The sequence below is a fragment of the Neoarius graeffei genome, chromosome 14, assembly GCF_027579695.1.
Source record: "Neoarius graeffei isolate fNeoGra1 chromosome 14, fNeoGra1.pri, whole genome shotgun sequence".
Classification (NCBI taxonomy): Eukaryota; Metazoa; Chordata; class Actinopteri; order Siluriformes; family Ariidae; genus Neoarius; species Neoarius graeffei.
The window spans coordinates 6,108,566-6,124,619 of record NC_083582.1 but is presented as its reverse complement, the minus strand read 5'-3'; the positions used below and the strand labels follow the sequence as shown (position 1 = coordinate 6,124,619).

Below are 16,054 nucleotides of genomic sequence, written 5' to 3'. Positions count from 1 at the left end.
CAAAAAATAAGTTTAATCCAACTTTGTAGTCATTTGCACAACTCAGTTCATCAGATACTGAAACATTCACAATGCTCCTGCGCCGTCTCATCATCAAAACAGAGAAGAGCACATACACACTCTGTACAAATGAATAAAGTGATGTTAATTAAGAGAAATCCACCAGACCAGAAGACCAGTTAGCGAATCATGAAGTGATTATTTTCCTCACTGATGTTAGCATGAACATGGATCAGTGTCGAGACAGCGAGGCTCCTCGAGTGACTTTCGCCTCAGGTGATGAAACATTAACGCTGCCGTTCGCTCAGTAGATAAGGTCCTTGGTCATTGAAGTACAGCCAGTGGACCGAGCACCAGATGCCCCTTTTCCACCAAAGCAGTTCCAGGGCTGGTTCGGGGCCAGTGCTTAGTTTGGAACCGGGTTTTCTGTTTCCACTGACAAAGAACTGGCTCTGGGGCCAGAAAAACCGGTTCCAGGCTAGCACCAACTCTCTGCTGGGCCAGAGGAAAGACCCGCTTACGTCAGCGGGGGGGCGGAGTTGTTAAGACCAACAACCAGGGGCGATTTCTCAGAGACAACAAGGGAAGCCGAGCTTCCCCTAAAATTCTCTCCCCAAACTGCGGCGTCTACGACGTTGAATTCTCATTAAAACAATAACTTGCATAGCATAATATATGCCCAAGATTGTATTTATGTTCATAACTATCCTGTAACTTATTTGAGTGATGTCTGACGAACTTGCAGTTCGCTACGAGAATCACCTTTGCTGCCAGGCTGTAACCTTTCTTATTTCAATGGGCTCTATGGACTGGCAGCAGTGTTGCCAGATTGGGCGGTTTTAAGTGCATTTTGGCGGGTTTTGAACATATTTTGGGATGGAAAACGTCAGCAGTATCTGGCAACACTGACTGGCAGCCGGGTATCCGTTGCAGTCTACGAGACAGCTCTGAACAGCCAATTTCGGCTAGTTGTTATTGGTTAAAATCAACAAAATCGTCACTTCCAGGGAAGCCAGGCTTCTCTGGGACTAAACGAGACAGTGGGAGGGACAAGAAGCCGGGCTGATAAAGGATTATTGGAGGTAGTGTTTGAAAGACATGAGGAGGGCGGTACTTCGGCGAGGAACACGGAAGTATGATCAGTCAGTCCCTAGCGGATGTCGAGAATGGCACACGACTGCACTAAGTGCTGTCTGAATTTCTTTTCATATAAACGGTTCTTCTCACTGATGTCTCTGTACATTACTCTGTAAATAAATGTAAATATTACTCGTTGTGCTCCGTTAACTTTCATCCATTCTATCAGTTTGATCATTCGCGAATTCACTCGTTTATTTCATTTGTAGTTCAATCTGGTTGTAGGCTAGCTTGAGCCTTATTGGGATCTGCAGTGCTAGCTGCTAACAGAAACTGGTGAAGTCTCTGGAAAGCACAACCAGCTGGTATGACAGGGTCACAGACCATTTTCTGGAAAAGGAGCGGAGGGCAGAATTTGTGTATAAATAGTGTTCATGTTCATGAATGTGAAGTGTGTATATTGTTCAGTAATGTTAAGAGAATGGTGGGCTCTGTGTTATAGGTTATACCTGGGTATAATATTCAAGGTTCTGTGTGTTGCATAGCCTACCTGGTTATGAATTTCCAGACTGTGTTGCAGAAGATGTTCAAGGATGTGTTGCACAGCTGGGTGTTGTGTTAAAGACTCTGTGTTGCATATCAGGGTATGATGTTCAAGGCTCTTCGTTGAATAGCCAGTGATTTTTGGATGTTTGATATTTTTGATTAAGGATATGAGGCACTAGCCTGGCAAGCCAGACTATAACATGAAATGTACAAGCAAAAATACTTTCTGCCACTAGGTAGGGTTGTCTAGTTCACTATGCTAATGGGGCACACCTTTCTATGCTTGGATATCCGGCCTACAGGTTTTACGATGAATGCGTAAAATGGGCTTCCCGTTTTAAAAACCAGCAGCCGCCACTGCCAACAACAATAACAAGACCGCGAAAGATCGCCATTTTTAAGCGACGAGAAGCAGCAGCTGTACAAACGCGAAGTCATCCATTATTATTATTGTTGTTGTTGCTTCTTCCGTGTTGTTTTTGCTTCAATATTCGCGCCAAGGTTTATGCAAACGTAGCGACGTAACTGACGTATACAGCGACGTAATGACATGGCTTCCCTTAGCACCGCGAGCTATGGAAAAGCAAACTGGTTCTCAGCTGGCTTGCAAGTTGAACGAGTTGTGAACCAGCACCAGCACTGGCCCCGAACCAGCCCTGGAACTGATTTGGTGGAAAAGGGGTAAAAGAGAACTCGGAACTAATGTGTCCCATCAGTGGAAAGTTCAGTAATAGAAAGAAAGCCTTCAAATATTATTTGAATAATTTAAAGAAATAAATCCGTCCTGAGAGGGTCCTTGGGATTTATTTTGTTGTTAAAGGCGTCTCTGGATTGAGAATCCACAGGGTTGGGTTATAAACGTAGAGGAAGGCGTGGGATCGGAATGAAATCTGAAATCTTTTTTCATTCCGATCGGAATTAAATCTTCACGCCGGACGGACGACGGAAAACACATGATGGCATAAAGTCATCACCTGTCAGCCAGATGAAATAATAATACTTGAAGTCTAAAATCACTCCAGAATAAAAATACATTTAAAAAATCATAAACAAGTCAGAATCTAAGAAGCGTACTGTGATTTAAATAAGAAGGTTTTCAGTTGTTTCTTGAAGTTGTTAACATTTACACATGACTTAAGTTCTCATGGTGAGGTATTCCACAACCTGGGACCTGCATAGGCTCGCGTTCTTCCACCCTGAGCTTCTCTTGATACGAGGAACCACCAGATCATTGCTGTCGTCTGCGACTCATGCCGTGAGGACGCGGAGGATGTGCAATCACACATGTCATGTCTTTACGAATCATCTCGTTTGTTCGCTCACTTTTTCCACCGCTCAGCACTGTTCCCCCATCCCCTCCCCCGTCTCATCCCTCTCTGCACCGAGGACATCCAGAAGTCATTATTCCAACCAACTGCAAACATTTTTCTACACTCTGATCTTTTATGGTGACTGCTCACCAGAGGAATGTGTTTACTCTTTTTACGCCCACGCCATTAGCGAAAGAGTAGGCTAAGATGAAGCGAAGCGTGGTGATGAGTTCGTCAAGAGAATTAGCGGAGACTATTTGCCCTTCAGTCGCGCGTGCTTTAACAGCCCGGGTGCGAGCTTTTAAATCGTTTGTCACGACGGCGTACCGCATGTGCAGGACGTCAGCCTCCATTCCATTTCCCTCATCAAGCATGATGACGATCCTGGAGGCTTTCCTGTTGTAATTTTTCTGGCGCGGGACGTTTCTGAAGTAATTTTTTCCCCTCATGAATAAAAAAAAAAAAAAAATCTTGGAACCATGACCTGGCAAGTGTTTTCCGTCACAAAGGTACTCTCGTATAAAAATGATTTAGCTGTATTTATGTTGTCATGTGGTACGCGTGTCGTATACAGGGTTCAAATATGCATCATTTTATTCCTCTATTACCTGCCTATAAATTACAGTTTTATTTTTACAAGGCTGAGGCCAAGGATCTGATAAAGCAGCCTCACATTTTTAGTTTATGATAAGAGTGTTTTTGGATTTTTATGGCGTTTTGATAGATTTGGATCTGTGGACGGTTCTACTGTCTGGCCGTGTCCCAGACAGAAAATGGAGTTGTTTGGGAGGAGGAATGCACAGGGAGGCTCGTGTCTGCAGTGGCCCGGTAGCTAGCTCGCTCTCTCTCTCTCTCTCTCTCGCTCTCTCTCATAACTCAAATCTAACAGGACCTTATCATGCATTTATATCACATTAAGCTCTTTCCAAATTAAAGCCTGTGCCATCATCAATTCACTTAATGTCACGTTAACAGAAACACACTCGCGTTTCTCAGTTGCGGTTTTAAATGCGCTCATTTCAGCATTCTTCCTTGGTGACTAATTTACATAAACACGTTTTTTTTTTTTTTTTTAACTAACTAGCTGCTAAACTCAATTTTAGATCAAATGCAAGGTTTAGATACAGCTAAAGCTCGGAGTACGTTTGTATAAATATTTAGTCTGGGTCAGGATACACCCAGGACGTGGTCCCGGGGTCGTTAGCACGGCATCTCGCACCTCTGCAAATTTACTGGAGCCAGTTCACCTGCAGGTGGAGGAAACCAGAGAACCCTGAGGAATACTGAAACGGAGACGACCGCAATGTGGATTTTATTTGGAATTGACAGCGATAAGGATGGAACTAGGGTGGCACGGTGGTGTAGTGGTTAGCGCTGTCGCCTCACAGCAAGAAGGTCCTGGGTTCGAGCCCCGTGGCCGGCGAGGGCCTTTCTGTGCGGAGTTTGCATGTTCTCCCCGTGTCCGCGTGGGTTTCCTCCGGGTGCTCCGGTTTCCCCCACAGTCCAAAGACATGCAGGTTAGGTTAACTGGTGACTCTAAATTGACCGTAGGTGTGAATGTGAGTGTGAATGGTTGTCTGTGTCTATGTGTCAGCCCTGTGATGACCTGGCGACTTGTCCAGGGTGTACCCCGCCTTTCGCCCGTAGTCAGCTGGGATAGGCTCCAGCTTGCCTGCGACCCTGTAGAAGGATAAAGCGGCTAGAGATAATGAGATGAGATGAGAAGGATGGAACTAAATAGTTCTTGGACAGGAGAACTAACAAGGTTATTGTTACCATCCCAGGGTTGATTATTAGCTCGTCCAGCCGACAGTTCACACCGTCATGTGTTGTCCGTCCGTCGTCCACGTTTCACGAAAATCGCTGCTTCTCCTTCAGTTCTTCACCGATTTTGATTCTTTCTGGCATGAAGGGTGCATAGAACTTCTACCCAGATTTGCTTCATTATAATTATTAATGAAGTTATGGACTGATTAAGCCTTAACGAGCAGTTCAACAAAAATCGCTTCTTCTTGGTCAGTTCCTCACCGTTTTGGATTCTGTCTGGTACCGGTAAATAGGTCGGGATTCCTAGGGCGGATATCGCTTCTATATATAACCTGTATATAGTGTATATAGCTTACAACGTTTATTGTGCAAGGTGGCTCACTTTAGATCATTCCTTCTGGACTGGACGGGGCCGGAGTGAGCTATGCCATGATTGACGGTCTCGTTTTCCTATAACAGTACATCGTGCTGCTTTATTCCTTTTATACCACAAATATGTTCCAATGATTATGCTACTTTTATTATTTTTTTTTTAAACAGCTTGATTGGCCTTCAAATGACAGAACTACAAGACATGCAAATGAAACAAAACCAACAAAGAAAAGGAAAAAAAAAAACCCCGGAAGGTCCAGAAGGGTCAGCATGAACGGGACCGAGAGTCCCATGCGAGGCACCTCCTTACTAAAACATGAAAAATCTCAAAGGACTTGGGCAAAAGAAAAACGCAAGAAAAATCTCTTGTTGCTAATGGCAACCACAGTTATGATCATGGCTCCACGAGCAAGGCTTATCAGAATCAAAACTGATCCTTGTTCACTACTCACGAACTACAGGTCAGAACTTCACCACATCAACGATTGCTTTTATTCGTTTAAAGAAAAAATCTGACTTTTAAAAAAAAAATCTGTTTTCTGTTTATTTATTATCAATCATACGTCGTACAATTCCCTGTGAATGAGCTGTTACTACAGAAATGATAACGTATTAAAACGGTTTCATTAATATAGACGTGTGATTTGCAGCTGTGCTCCTGTCAGAGCTGCTGTTTGAGAAAACGAATCAACACCTTCTGACCAATCCGAATCCGGAACTCAACAGTGCCGTGATGTAAATCATGCTAACGCTAGTTAATAGTAGTAGCCGAAAAATATTCATACAGAGATTGATGGTTAACCTTGCAAATGCACTGCCGCAGAATTCCTGAACGTTTCCTAAAAGTTAAAATAATTACAGAATGAATTATAATAGAAGTACAACTCAAACAGTTTTACCCACAAAGGATATCTTGTGGTATTTATAACCCGACTACCACCTCTAAAAGCTTGACTAATGTGTTTCAAGGCTTTGGCTCGCACCTCACACCTGACTCACTCCACAAGCTCTATTAGCATGAAACGCAGCAGCGAGGGAAAGAGCGAGCGCCAGAGGAACAACACAGCCGAGGCTGGGCACCGCGTCCTGGCGAGGCGAGAGAACCAGTCACGGCCAACCATACCTAATGACTCACAGCTCTGTTAGCACACAGCGCCAGCAATAATAATAAAAGTCATTATAATAATGAGGCTAATAATCGCATGCTAGCTACAATTGATGGTGCTGCATTTGCAAGCTTCAAAAATACCTCCAATTAGCGACCAATTATGTGCTGGATATGATAAAGTGGAATGCAGCAAGGAAAACGAGTGCATAAGTAAGAGCGCAGAAGTTCTCTTGGATCACTGACACGGTTGGGTGTGAACGAAGGTGAATTTCATACTCGAGAGGAAAAGCAGCGTGATGCCGCTCCGACTATTTTAATACACGTTTAATTTCAGCTCTATTGGGGTGACTGACTCGTACGGCGTATAAAAACGTCAAGGTCGTACGCTGGCTGCGGTTGTAATAAAATGACAAAACTGTTTTTGTCACACACTTAACGGAACTTTTCACTGGGCCATCTGGGTTTGAGAGCACCGCAGTGCCCACTTCAACATCAATCACAGCCCGAGTTGTATTTCGTGACAAAGATCGGTTTGGAACGCGTTTTACACTTTCGAGCAGCTGTAATTCCAAGGAACATTCCCCCCTTCTGGTTTTCTCTCACTCGAGTACATAAGCAGGTCAGACAGACAGACAGCCCAAGCTGCCAAAAACAGACAGCATGTCTTTGTTTGAGTGATGGAGACGTGAGAGCAAGCGGCCAGTATGGACGAGGGTAGAGGGAAACGAAGCAGCAGAGGTGTTTGGGAAGCAGGAGCGTGGCGGTGTGGGTTCGGCTCTGGGGAAAGGATTTGCTCCGATTTGGAAGCGAACATGTTAGACGTTTATGTGATTAATGACACTTCAGAATGAGACGAGATTGATGGTGAAAGAATATAACGATATCCGTAGGCTTTGTTTTGAGAGCAACGCTACACCGTAATTCATCATGCGAAAAACGCTACAGAAGATGTGCGGTATCTTCATCTATATCTTCATAATGCTACCAGGTTCAGTTTCCGTACAATGTCGCGGCTCATCATCATCCATACTCCACACAGGAGGCCGGTTAAAGGGCTGATGACACGAACATGACTCTATGCAATTTCTTAAATAAACTATACAACATGGCAAACATGTTCAATTTCTGTTATAATTACGTGAAAAGAAGCTGTTGTTACGCGAATATCCAACTTTTAATTGCACAGCGCAAGAAAACTGGGTCCGTGGCTCGCGGCCATGTTGTGACATCAGCGGAAGAACACGCTGCGGTTCACTGGCGGTTCTACTCAATGGAAATAGCGCATGAAAACACCGGTGAACTCTCTAGTGCTAGCTCTTCCTCTTCTGGGAGTCTAGAATTGTGTTGATCTCTTCCGAATAGAATCTATGATAGCCTACCCTCTTTACCCTTTGCCTCTCGTTGCTAGGTGGCAGTTACATTAAAGCCGCAAGCTTTCACAAGCAAATACATGACTGATATCACGCCGACTGTATGATTACATTTATGATTATCATGTAGAATCTATAGCTCTACGTACCTTTATCTTATGTCGTTTCACAACACATGTTCTGACAGGAGGACTGTCTTTGGATCCGGCATAGCTACTAGTAGACCCCCTCCGGAATACTGGCAGTGTTGCCAGATTGGGAGGTTTCCCGCCCAGTTGGGCGGTTTCAAGTGCATTTTGGTGGGTTTTGAACATAGTTTGGGCTGGAAAACTTCAGCAGTATCTGGCAACAGATACTGCTGACGTTTTCCAGCCCAAAATATGTTCAAAACCCACCAAAAAATGCACTTGAAACCGCCCAACTGGGCGGGAAACCTCCCAATCTGGCAACACTGTGTAGGCACTGCTGATGGTAGTAACACATGTTTGTGCTGAACTGAACACCCAAGAGATTCTTTTAAGCTGGGAAGGGTGTCAAAACAATCCAAATCGAAGTGTTCAGAGCACAGGACGGATGTTGGTGAGGGCTCCCACTTGTCACGAGTGCGCCTGACTTGCTTCACCCACTTCGCATGCAGCTCGGGATCTCTGGGAAACTTGAATAAACTTACCCCATCCTTGTGGGTTTTGGAGCAAAAGCCGGCAACACAACGCGAAGGCATAATAACTATATATATAATAACGTCTAATAAAAATACTAATAATGATAAACTGAACACCTGTCGCATCAACAACAAACTGGTAAGTTAGGAGGAAGATTCTTTCGCTGACGTCATATAGCTCCTCCTCCTCTTTCGTCTCCTGGGTGCTGCAGCCCCGTCAAATTTGCCCAAATAGCCGCGTTTTTTATCAGAACTTGTAAAATAGGCGCCTTCGTGAATTAATATATGGATCATCGGGAATTACTTTTTATGTTATAAAACATCGCCAAAGATGTCAAAAACGTGTCATCAGCACTTTAACAGGCAGGCAGCACGGACTATCCATAATCGCAAACGTAAACACGGGTCACAACCAGGACGATGGGGAAACCCTGGCTGGAAAAAGCACGTTAACTGAATGAGACTTCACAACAACACAAAGACACAGAGTGACTTAAATATACAAACTCATCAGGAACTAATTTGAAACAGGCACACAAGATTACAATGCGATAGAGAGGAAACGCAAAGACGACACAAATCCTAACAAAAGTGCACATGGGTTTATAAACAAAACATAAAACGCCAAAACAGTATCAGCAACCATGACACGCACTGACAGAGGGAAGCTGTGATGTGTACTCACCACATCGTTTATTAAAGTGTTGCCAGTAATCAGAGTCTGGGGTTGAACAGAGACACGGACAGATGGAGATAAAGATGAGCAATCATTCATCATAAAGAGAAGCGATGACTAGGCAGCTGGACTTGCTTGAAATCCTTGAAGACGTTTGACCTCTCATCTGAAACGCTTCTTCAGTTCTGTCTGACTAGTGGGGAGTTCCAGGGATTTATCCTCCAGTGGACCAAAAGCAACCCTAAGGAGAGTCGTTGAGGTCACGTGGGTCGTTGACCCTCTCAGCCATCCTGTAGGTTGTTAGTCAGGATGGCTGAGAGGGTCAACGACCCACGTGACCTCAACGACTCTCCTTAAGGCCTCTGCATGCTCTTGCGACAGGGCTTTCGCAGACAGTTGTAATTTATCGTTGAGCGGGGAGTAATAGGCGTGCGCAATGTTATTCACCGCCACAACGCAAGGGGGTGCGAAGTCGCGAAATCGCTAGGAGTAGTTGGTGGGTGTGGTTAGTGGAGTGTTTATCCTCCGGTTACTTATAATGACTAGAACTGGAGTCGTATAGATGTCCGTACTTCCTCACTTCCTCGATCAACCGCTCTTCGTGCTGCTCCATCTTCGCTCGTGTTTTTAAAAATGGCGGTCGTGAAAACAAACCAAACCGGGAAAGTAGGGAAGTGGAAGTGCGTGTACAGCGGATGTAGAGTGGACCAATCAGAGCCCTCTTGTCTGCGACGCTGTCTGCGAGGCTGTCTGCGGTGGTCACAATTTTTGGGAGGTGCGTGCAGAGCGTCTGCGAAGGAGGGGGGGCTTCGCAGACGCCATCTGCGACGCCATCTGCGAGGACTGGGTTGTCAGCATAAATTGGCCTTCAGGGTTGCTTTTGGTCCACTGGAGGATAAATCCCTGGAACTCCCCACTAGTCAGACAGAACTGAAGAAGCGTTTCAGATCAGAGGTCAAACGTCTTCAAGGATTTCAAGCAAGTCCAGTTGCCTTCTTCAGCACCTACGGTTTACGATGGCCTGGATGACCGAGAACCTTCACAGACACGATGACTAGGGAAACTAATCAGGGGAAACGAGACAGAAGTGGAAACTAAAAGCAGAACAGGATAACTGACGCACTGGTTTACTCCAGCCTTTAAATGGTAATTTACTGGGATTCACAGTTATTATAAAACTCCTGATAGACGGGCAGCTTTCAGAACGACAGATAATCTCAAAATTCAGCTTTGCAGAGTTTTCACAGGCCGCTATACAAATAATTTTTAATGAAATAGGACCGAGTTCGTGTTGTCAGGTTGTTTGGTTGAGATTTTAAGGCTAAATTTGTATGAGGTTTTAATGCGGTTGAATTCCTCCAATAGTTAAAGGAGAACTGAAGTCATTTTTAAACTTGCTTTATTTCTTAATTCAATTAAGTTTTCGGTTTTAGTAACCTTATATCGTGACTCATATCGGCAACTAATTGCAATTAAATATTATACTTATCGGCCTGTTCGGGTTTTAGCCGTGTTGAATTTAGTTCGTTTGGTCTGCAGCAGGCGGCGCTTATCTACGCGATCTTCACGAGACTTGTGCGAGACTTCGAAACGTGAAGCGTCAGCCAGGTGTCGGTGCCGCGATTTTGAAAACTGTTTTCCAAACGAAGTATTGCACAAAAACGAGTTTAAATGGCGATTACTGCCTACTTTTTTCAAACTTTCCTGATCGCTATCAAAACAAACAAAACTTCCGGCTTGATTACGTCAGCGTTCGAAAGAGGGCGCGCGCGTCTTTTGACAACGTTGGCAGATGTTGGTCACTTTGATTTCCGTTGCACGTTTTACTTCCGTCCTACGATGTCTCGCACAGGTCTCAGTGAATCTCGTTTACGGCCATTGCTTTGACATACGGACTGATATATTACAGAGCATATTTCAAACACTCAGAACTTGCTATAGCAGCGACAAAATAGCGATCAAAAATGCATTGCGATGTTTAATAAAACGAGAGAAATAGAATTTTGATGATAAAAAAAATTGCCTTCAGTTCTCCTTTAAAGATGGTTGCTTGCCAAAAGATTTCATACGACAAGTGCGAGCCTTGATACAAACGGAACGAATAATAATCCGCAACCAGTGAGGTAGCTGAGAGTAAAAGTGGAACATTGTGCGAGCGAGAGATCAGTTGTGTTTACGCACTGTATGGACTACGTGTTCTTTCTGTCGTGGATGGATTCAAGTGACGTCATGTTGACTTTAAAACTTTGTTGTAGACTCATCATGGACATGAATGTCACGCAGGATGATTGTTCAATATCTTTAATAGGAAAAAAAAAGAATTTGGTGCACATTTTAATTTATTTTTGATTTTCTGAAATCAGCACAGGGTCAAAATTATACATAGAGTCAAAAATATACAAACACACTCTTTGATTATTAATTCAGTGGTGCTGAAAGATCAAAAATATCTTAACTTGCCAAAACCAAGGCCTCTTAACTTCCTGTTAGTGATAATGATTGACTACAGCGGGTAGCTTCTCTGTGCACAACATAAAAAGACTTTTCTGACCGCACTCATTGGATTGACCAACATATAGTACAGTGGGAAAGTCCAAGGAGCTCAGTGCAGATCTGAGAAAGAGGATCATAGATTTACACACTCAGGAACATCTCCTGGAGCCATTTCTAAAAAAAAAGTACAGATTCCAAGATCATCAGTTCTAATAACTATACACAAGTACAAGTTATTGGACATGTAGCCACTTTGCCAAGCCACTTTGCTGGAAGAAGACCCAAACTGTCGCCCTCAGCTGAGAGGAAACTGGTTTAGGTGGTCAGGAACAACCAAGACACAGGCCTGCCATGAACTGGAAGTCTACTATCGAGTGAGTTTTCATTGCCATGGCCTGAAAGGCTTCTGCCCAAGCAAGGAGCCCCTGCTCCAAAATCGATGCCTTCAAGCACAACTAAGGTTTTATGGTCAGATGAGACATAGATTGAGTTGTTTGACCACAAATACACTGTACCAACTGTTAAACACTGTGGTGGTAGCATCGGGCTCTGGGGCTGTTTTCCTGCCACTGGAACTGGTTCATTGCAGAAAGTGGATGGAATAATGAAGAGCCTCAGAATTCTTCAGCACAACCTCAAACCATCAGAAACTTGGACATAATTTGGTATGACAAATTGTGGACAATGACCCCAAACACCTGTCAGAGCTGGTTGTGGAGGATAAAGCAGGGGAACATTAAGCTTAAAACAAGTTCTGACCTCAACCCTGTTGAAAATATTTGGACTGTCCTTAAAAGTCAGGTCCGTGCCAGGAAACGCACACATTTAACCGAGCTCTACCGATTTTGCCAAGAAGTGCGGCCAGATATCCAACCAGAATTCTGCCAGAAGATTGTCGATGCGGATTAAAAGCGTCTGGTGAAGGTGAAGCATTCCAAAGGACATTTAACCAAATATTAGGTGGCTGTATGTATATTTTTGATGTTCATGTTCATGTCTGTAAACTTTTGACCGCAACTGTACATCATCTCTGTATTTACGCCACACTCTTGGGGTTCGATGACCAGCCAACAGCCCTGTTTCTGAATCGCTCCAATTTTCAGACGTCTCCTGTTCTTTTTCTTTCTGTCATCACTTCATTGTGCTGATGGGTGAAATCTGTGGCCTCAGAAAAGATGTCGGAGCATTATTGAACAGTCACGCAGAAAGATCTTCCTCTTTCCTGGCTTCTCTTTACACACTATTCCACCTAATAATTTATTCCCACGATTTTGACTCCGGTTTATGTTCACACACGACCCCTTTTCTTTATTAATTTCACTTTAAAAAAAATAAAGAAATAAAAGGTTTTAGGTTTTCTCCCTTTTGGGAGCTAGAACCCTGTAACGCAGCATTTCCTTTTCAATAGGCTCCAAGTAGAACCTCTTGAGGAATCTAGATAAACCAGATCCATCCAAAGAACCCTTGAGAAAAATGGCTGTGTCTGTCTGTTCCATCAGTGAGCTTCTGAAGAACAATGACGAGAGCAAATGTCTCGATCCAGCAGTAACCTCCGGTCCTGAAAAGTGAAGCCAATGCAGAAGTGATAAAATCTGCAGTTCCTCGAATGGCCACTTGAGGCTGGCTCCAAAAGCGAGTCAATTTCCATAGACCCCCATGTTGAAATGTCCAACTTTTACAGCGAAAACAACTTACAGCCTGGTACAAAAAACGCTTTCGGTCTCTACAGCTAGTTTCCCCCTTCAAGAGAACTCTGTGTGGGGGGGTGGGGCAATTTCAGTGACAGCTGGATTTGTGTCGTATCATTAGCCGCTAGCTGGCATTACCTCAGAATAAATATTTTATGGAGCCTTGCCTATTTTCATCCAAGAGCGAAAAAGTGGCTTATTTTAGTTCAGCCAGTAGCTTGTTGGCTAGTTTGCATAGCTAGCTTGTTAACTTTGAGGTTAGTAGGCGTGTTCCAGCTGTACTATTCCAGTGACCAGGCTTCACTATCCCCGCCCCTTTCTCCATTTGTGGACTAGCTGGGAGTTAGACGGAGTCAAGTGCTGCCAAGATGGTGACGCCTGTGGCCTCCTTATTTGAGCTTCAAACCTGTTCTTCAGAAATCCTGTGAGTGATGCCATGGAGGCTTTGTCCGTTATTTTTACAGCACGGGCGATTGCTCTAAGACAACGAGGGAGGCTCAGCCTCCTCTAAAAATGACGAACATCGTGTAGGATGAATTGCGCTAGGCTTATGTTATAGCCGACCTTATAACATTGCTATTTCAGATCCAGAATCATAGAAATATATGTGCTCAACCCAACTACAGTGCGAAATCAATCCGTTATAACTTTAATGTGTGCGTGAGTTTTTCCCCCTCGTGACAGCGCGATGCAGCCCAGCCTCAGTGCACTTCAATGGCATTTGGGAGCTATGCGCTTTTCAATATCAAAATGCAAGACGGTTATTGGACAAATACTGCGAAAACGCCCGCCCACGGACTCCCAGCCTCACAGTGGGAGGGACATGGCAAAGCTTTCCGCGAGGAGACTGGTGATTGGTGAAAGCAGCCGGATATTTTCTTTGATTGACAGCTCGTTTCAAGTATAGACAGGCAGCGGTGAATCTCAGTTCAGTCCCATGCGGATTCGCAAGTGCTGTGGTGTATTGTAAGAGATCAGTTTACATTTTGATTTCATTCATTACATACGGTTTCTACCAGCTTTTTTAGTTTGTATATATTTTCATTGTAAATAAAGTGTAAATATAGTGTTGTCAAGTTTGCTATCTTAGTTCCAGAAATTTTGTTTATTTGAGTGACTGAACTTGAACTTGAGGGGGCTAGTCAGCTAGCAAGAAAGCTGCGCACGGATGCCAAGCATTGCTGATTTAATTTTGGCGAAGCCATTTGCCAGTCTTCCTTTCGAGGAAAAAATTAAAATTAAAGAGCAGGGTAGACCAACGCCTCAAATTGACTTGGTGAAAAAGGTAGGGAATAATACTCGTTCCTTTCAGCTCTCCTGGTACGAGAAAGTGAATTGGCTAACAGCAAGTGACCCACATCAACAACAGTAAATAGGCTACTTTAGTAATATGTCATGGATGGACCAAAAATATAGAATCTATTTAAAATGTTTATGCTGAGTATATTATATTGGAATATATATTTTCTGGATATGAATTAAACACAGGGCGTCACGGTGGTGTAGTGGTTAGCGCTGTCGCCTCACAGCAAGAAGGTCCTGGGTTCGAGCCCCGGGGCCGGCGAGGGCCTTTCTGTGCGGAGTTTGCATGTTCTCCCCGTGTCCGCGTGGGTTTCCTCCGGGTGCTCCGGTTTCCCCCACAGTCCAAAGACATGCAGGTTAGGTTAACTGGTGACTCTAAATTGAGCGTAGGTGTGAATGTGAGTGTGAATGGTTGTCTGTGTCTATGTGTCAGCCCTGTGATGACCTGGCGACTTGTCCAGGGTGTACCCCACCTTTCGCCCGTAGTCAGCTGGGATAGGCTCCGGCTTGCCTGCGACCCTGTAGAAGGATAAAGTGGCTAGAGATAATGAGATGAGATGAGATGAATTAAACACAGGTACAATTTGGAAAACAATTAAAAAAAAAAACACAGCCGAGAACATTTCACACTACAGACCTGGATTAAAAGTGAAGGGTTATCAAAATTGTCAATAAAACATTTCTCAGTCAAAATAAGTAAAATATAGGGAAAGTGTCATTGAATGAAATGTGTGGCACCCAGCTCTATGTTTGGCTCCCCAAGGTCAGTGCTTGTGCCTATTCCAGAACACTCTGCTGTTACTGCTGAGGTTCCTGACAAAGAGCTGCTTTCAATAATGATCAATTTTTAAACAACATGCCACAATTTTAAAATATAAAATGCTAAAATATACCCCTCCAACACCACCATCATGTATATTGGACAGTAGGCTAATGGGCCAAAAGAACCTGTTATTTCACAGTTTGTGACCCTGCCAACAATCAGCCAGATCAGAGGCAAGAGTATGGGCAAAATTGATGTTTTTTCTTTTAAAATCTGGAAATATCGTAAACGACCAGCCTCCCGTTTGAAAGACTACCAGCCGCCACTGTTTTACAGTCTATAGTCTTGATACAGGACTGCTGAATTTCATAGAAAACTAATTCAAACAAAGACTAAAAATCCTGGTTTGTGGCTCGTCTTGAGAAGATCATAAATCACCACAACCCCTCGTTTTGCCCTGATTTGTGATTTACCTTGCCCATGTCAGCAAGCACCTGCCAGTTTGATTTGTTTTCTGGAAAAATATTGTTGCTAAAGCAGTCGTCATCGAAGCCGCTCTAACACAATTGATCATAAGGGCTGTTAGAAGGTCAGAAGGTCCACTGGGAAGCACTTAGCAAGTTTGAAAGGATTAAATAAAGTGACTGGTCGCTCTTCATCCCGCTGTTTGGAGCTACAACTCGAACACTGGTTCATATTGTGGTAGTGTTGGTTTTACCACAAACACATGTTTTTAACGCCATTCATCAAGCACTAATACAGATGTGCATATTACTCTCCAGCTCAGAGGAACGTTGTACCAACTGTTAAGCATGTTTTTTTGAGTAGATCTAGTTTCCGCACTTGTCCTCTTCATTACTAAACAAATGTTGTTTTCAAAGTGAAGGAAGGGACTGTTAAACATCCCCACAGTATTCACTC

At 43.8% G+C, this 16,054-nt stretch overlaps 1 protein-coding gene across 1 annotated transcript in view; it reads left to right on the top strand.

Moving 5' to 3' along the window:
- odad2 (outer dynein arm docking complex subunit 2) overlaps positions 1–16,054 on the top strand; it is a 178,544-nt gene that overhangs the window by 84,832 nt on the left and 77,658 nt on the right. The gene's annotated exons all lie outside the window — the stretch shown is intronic.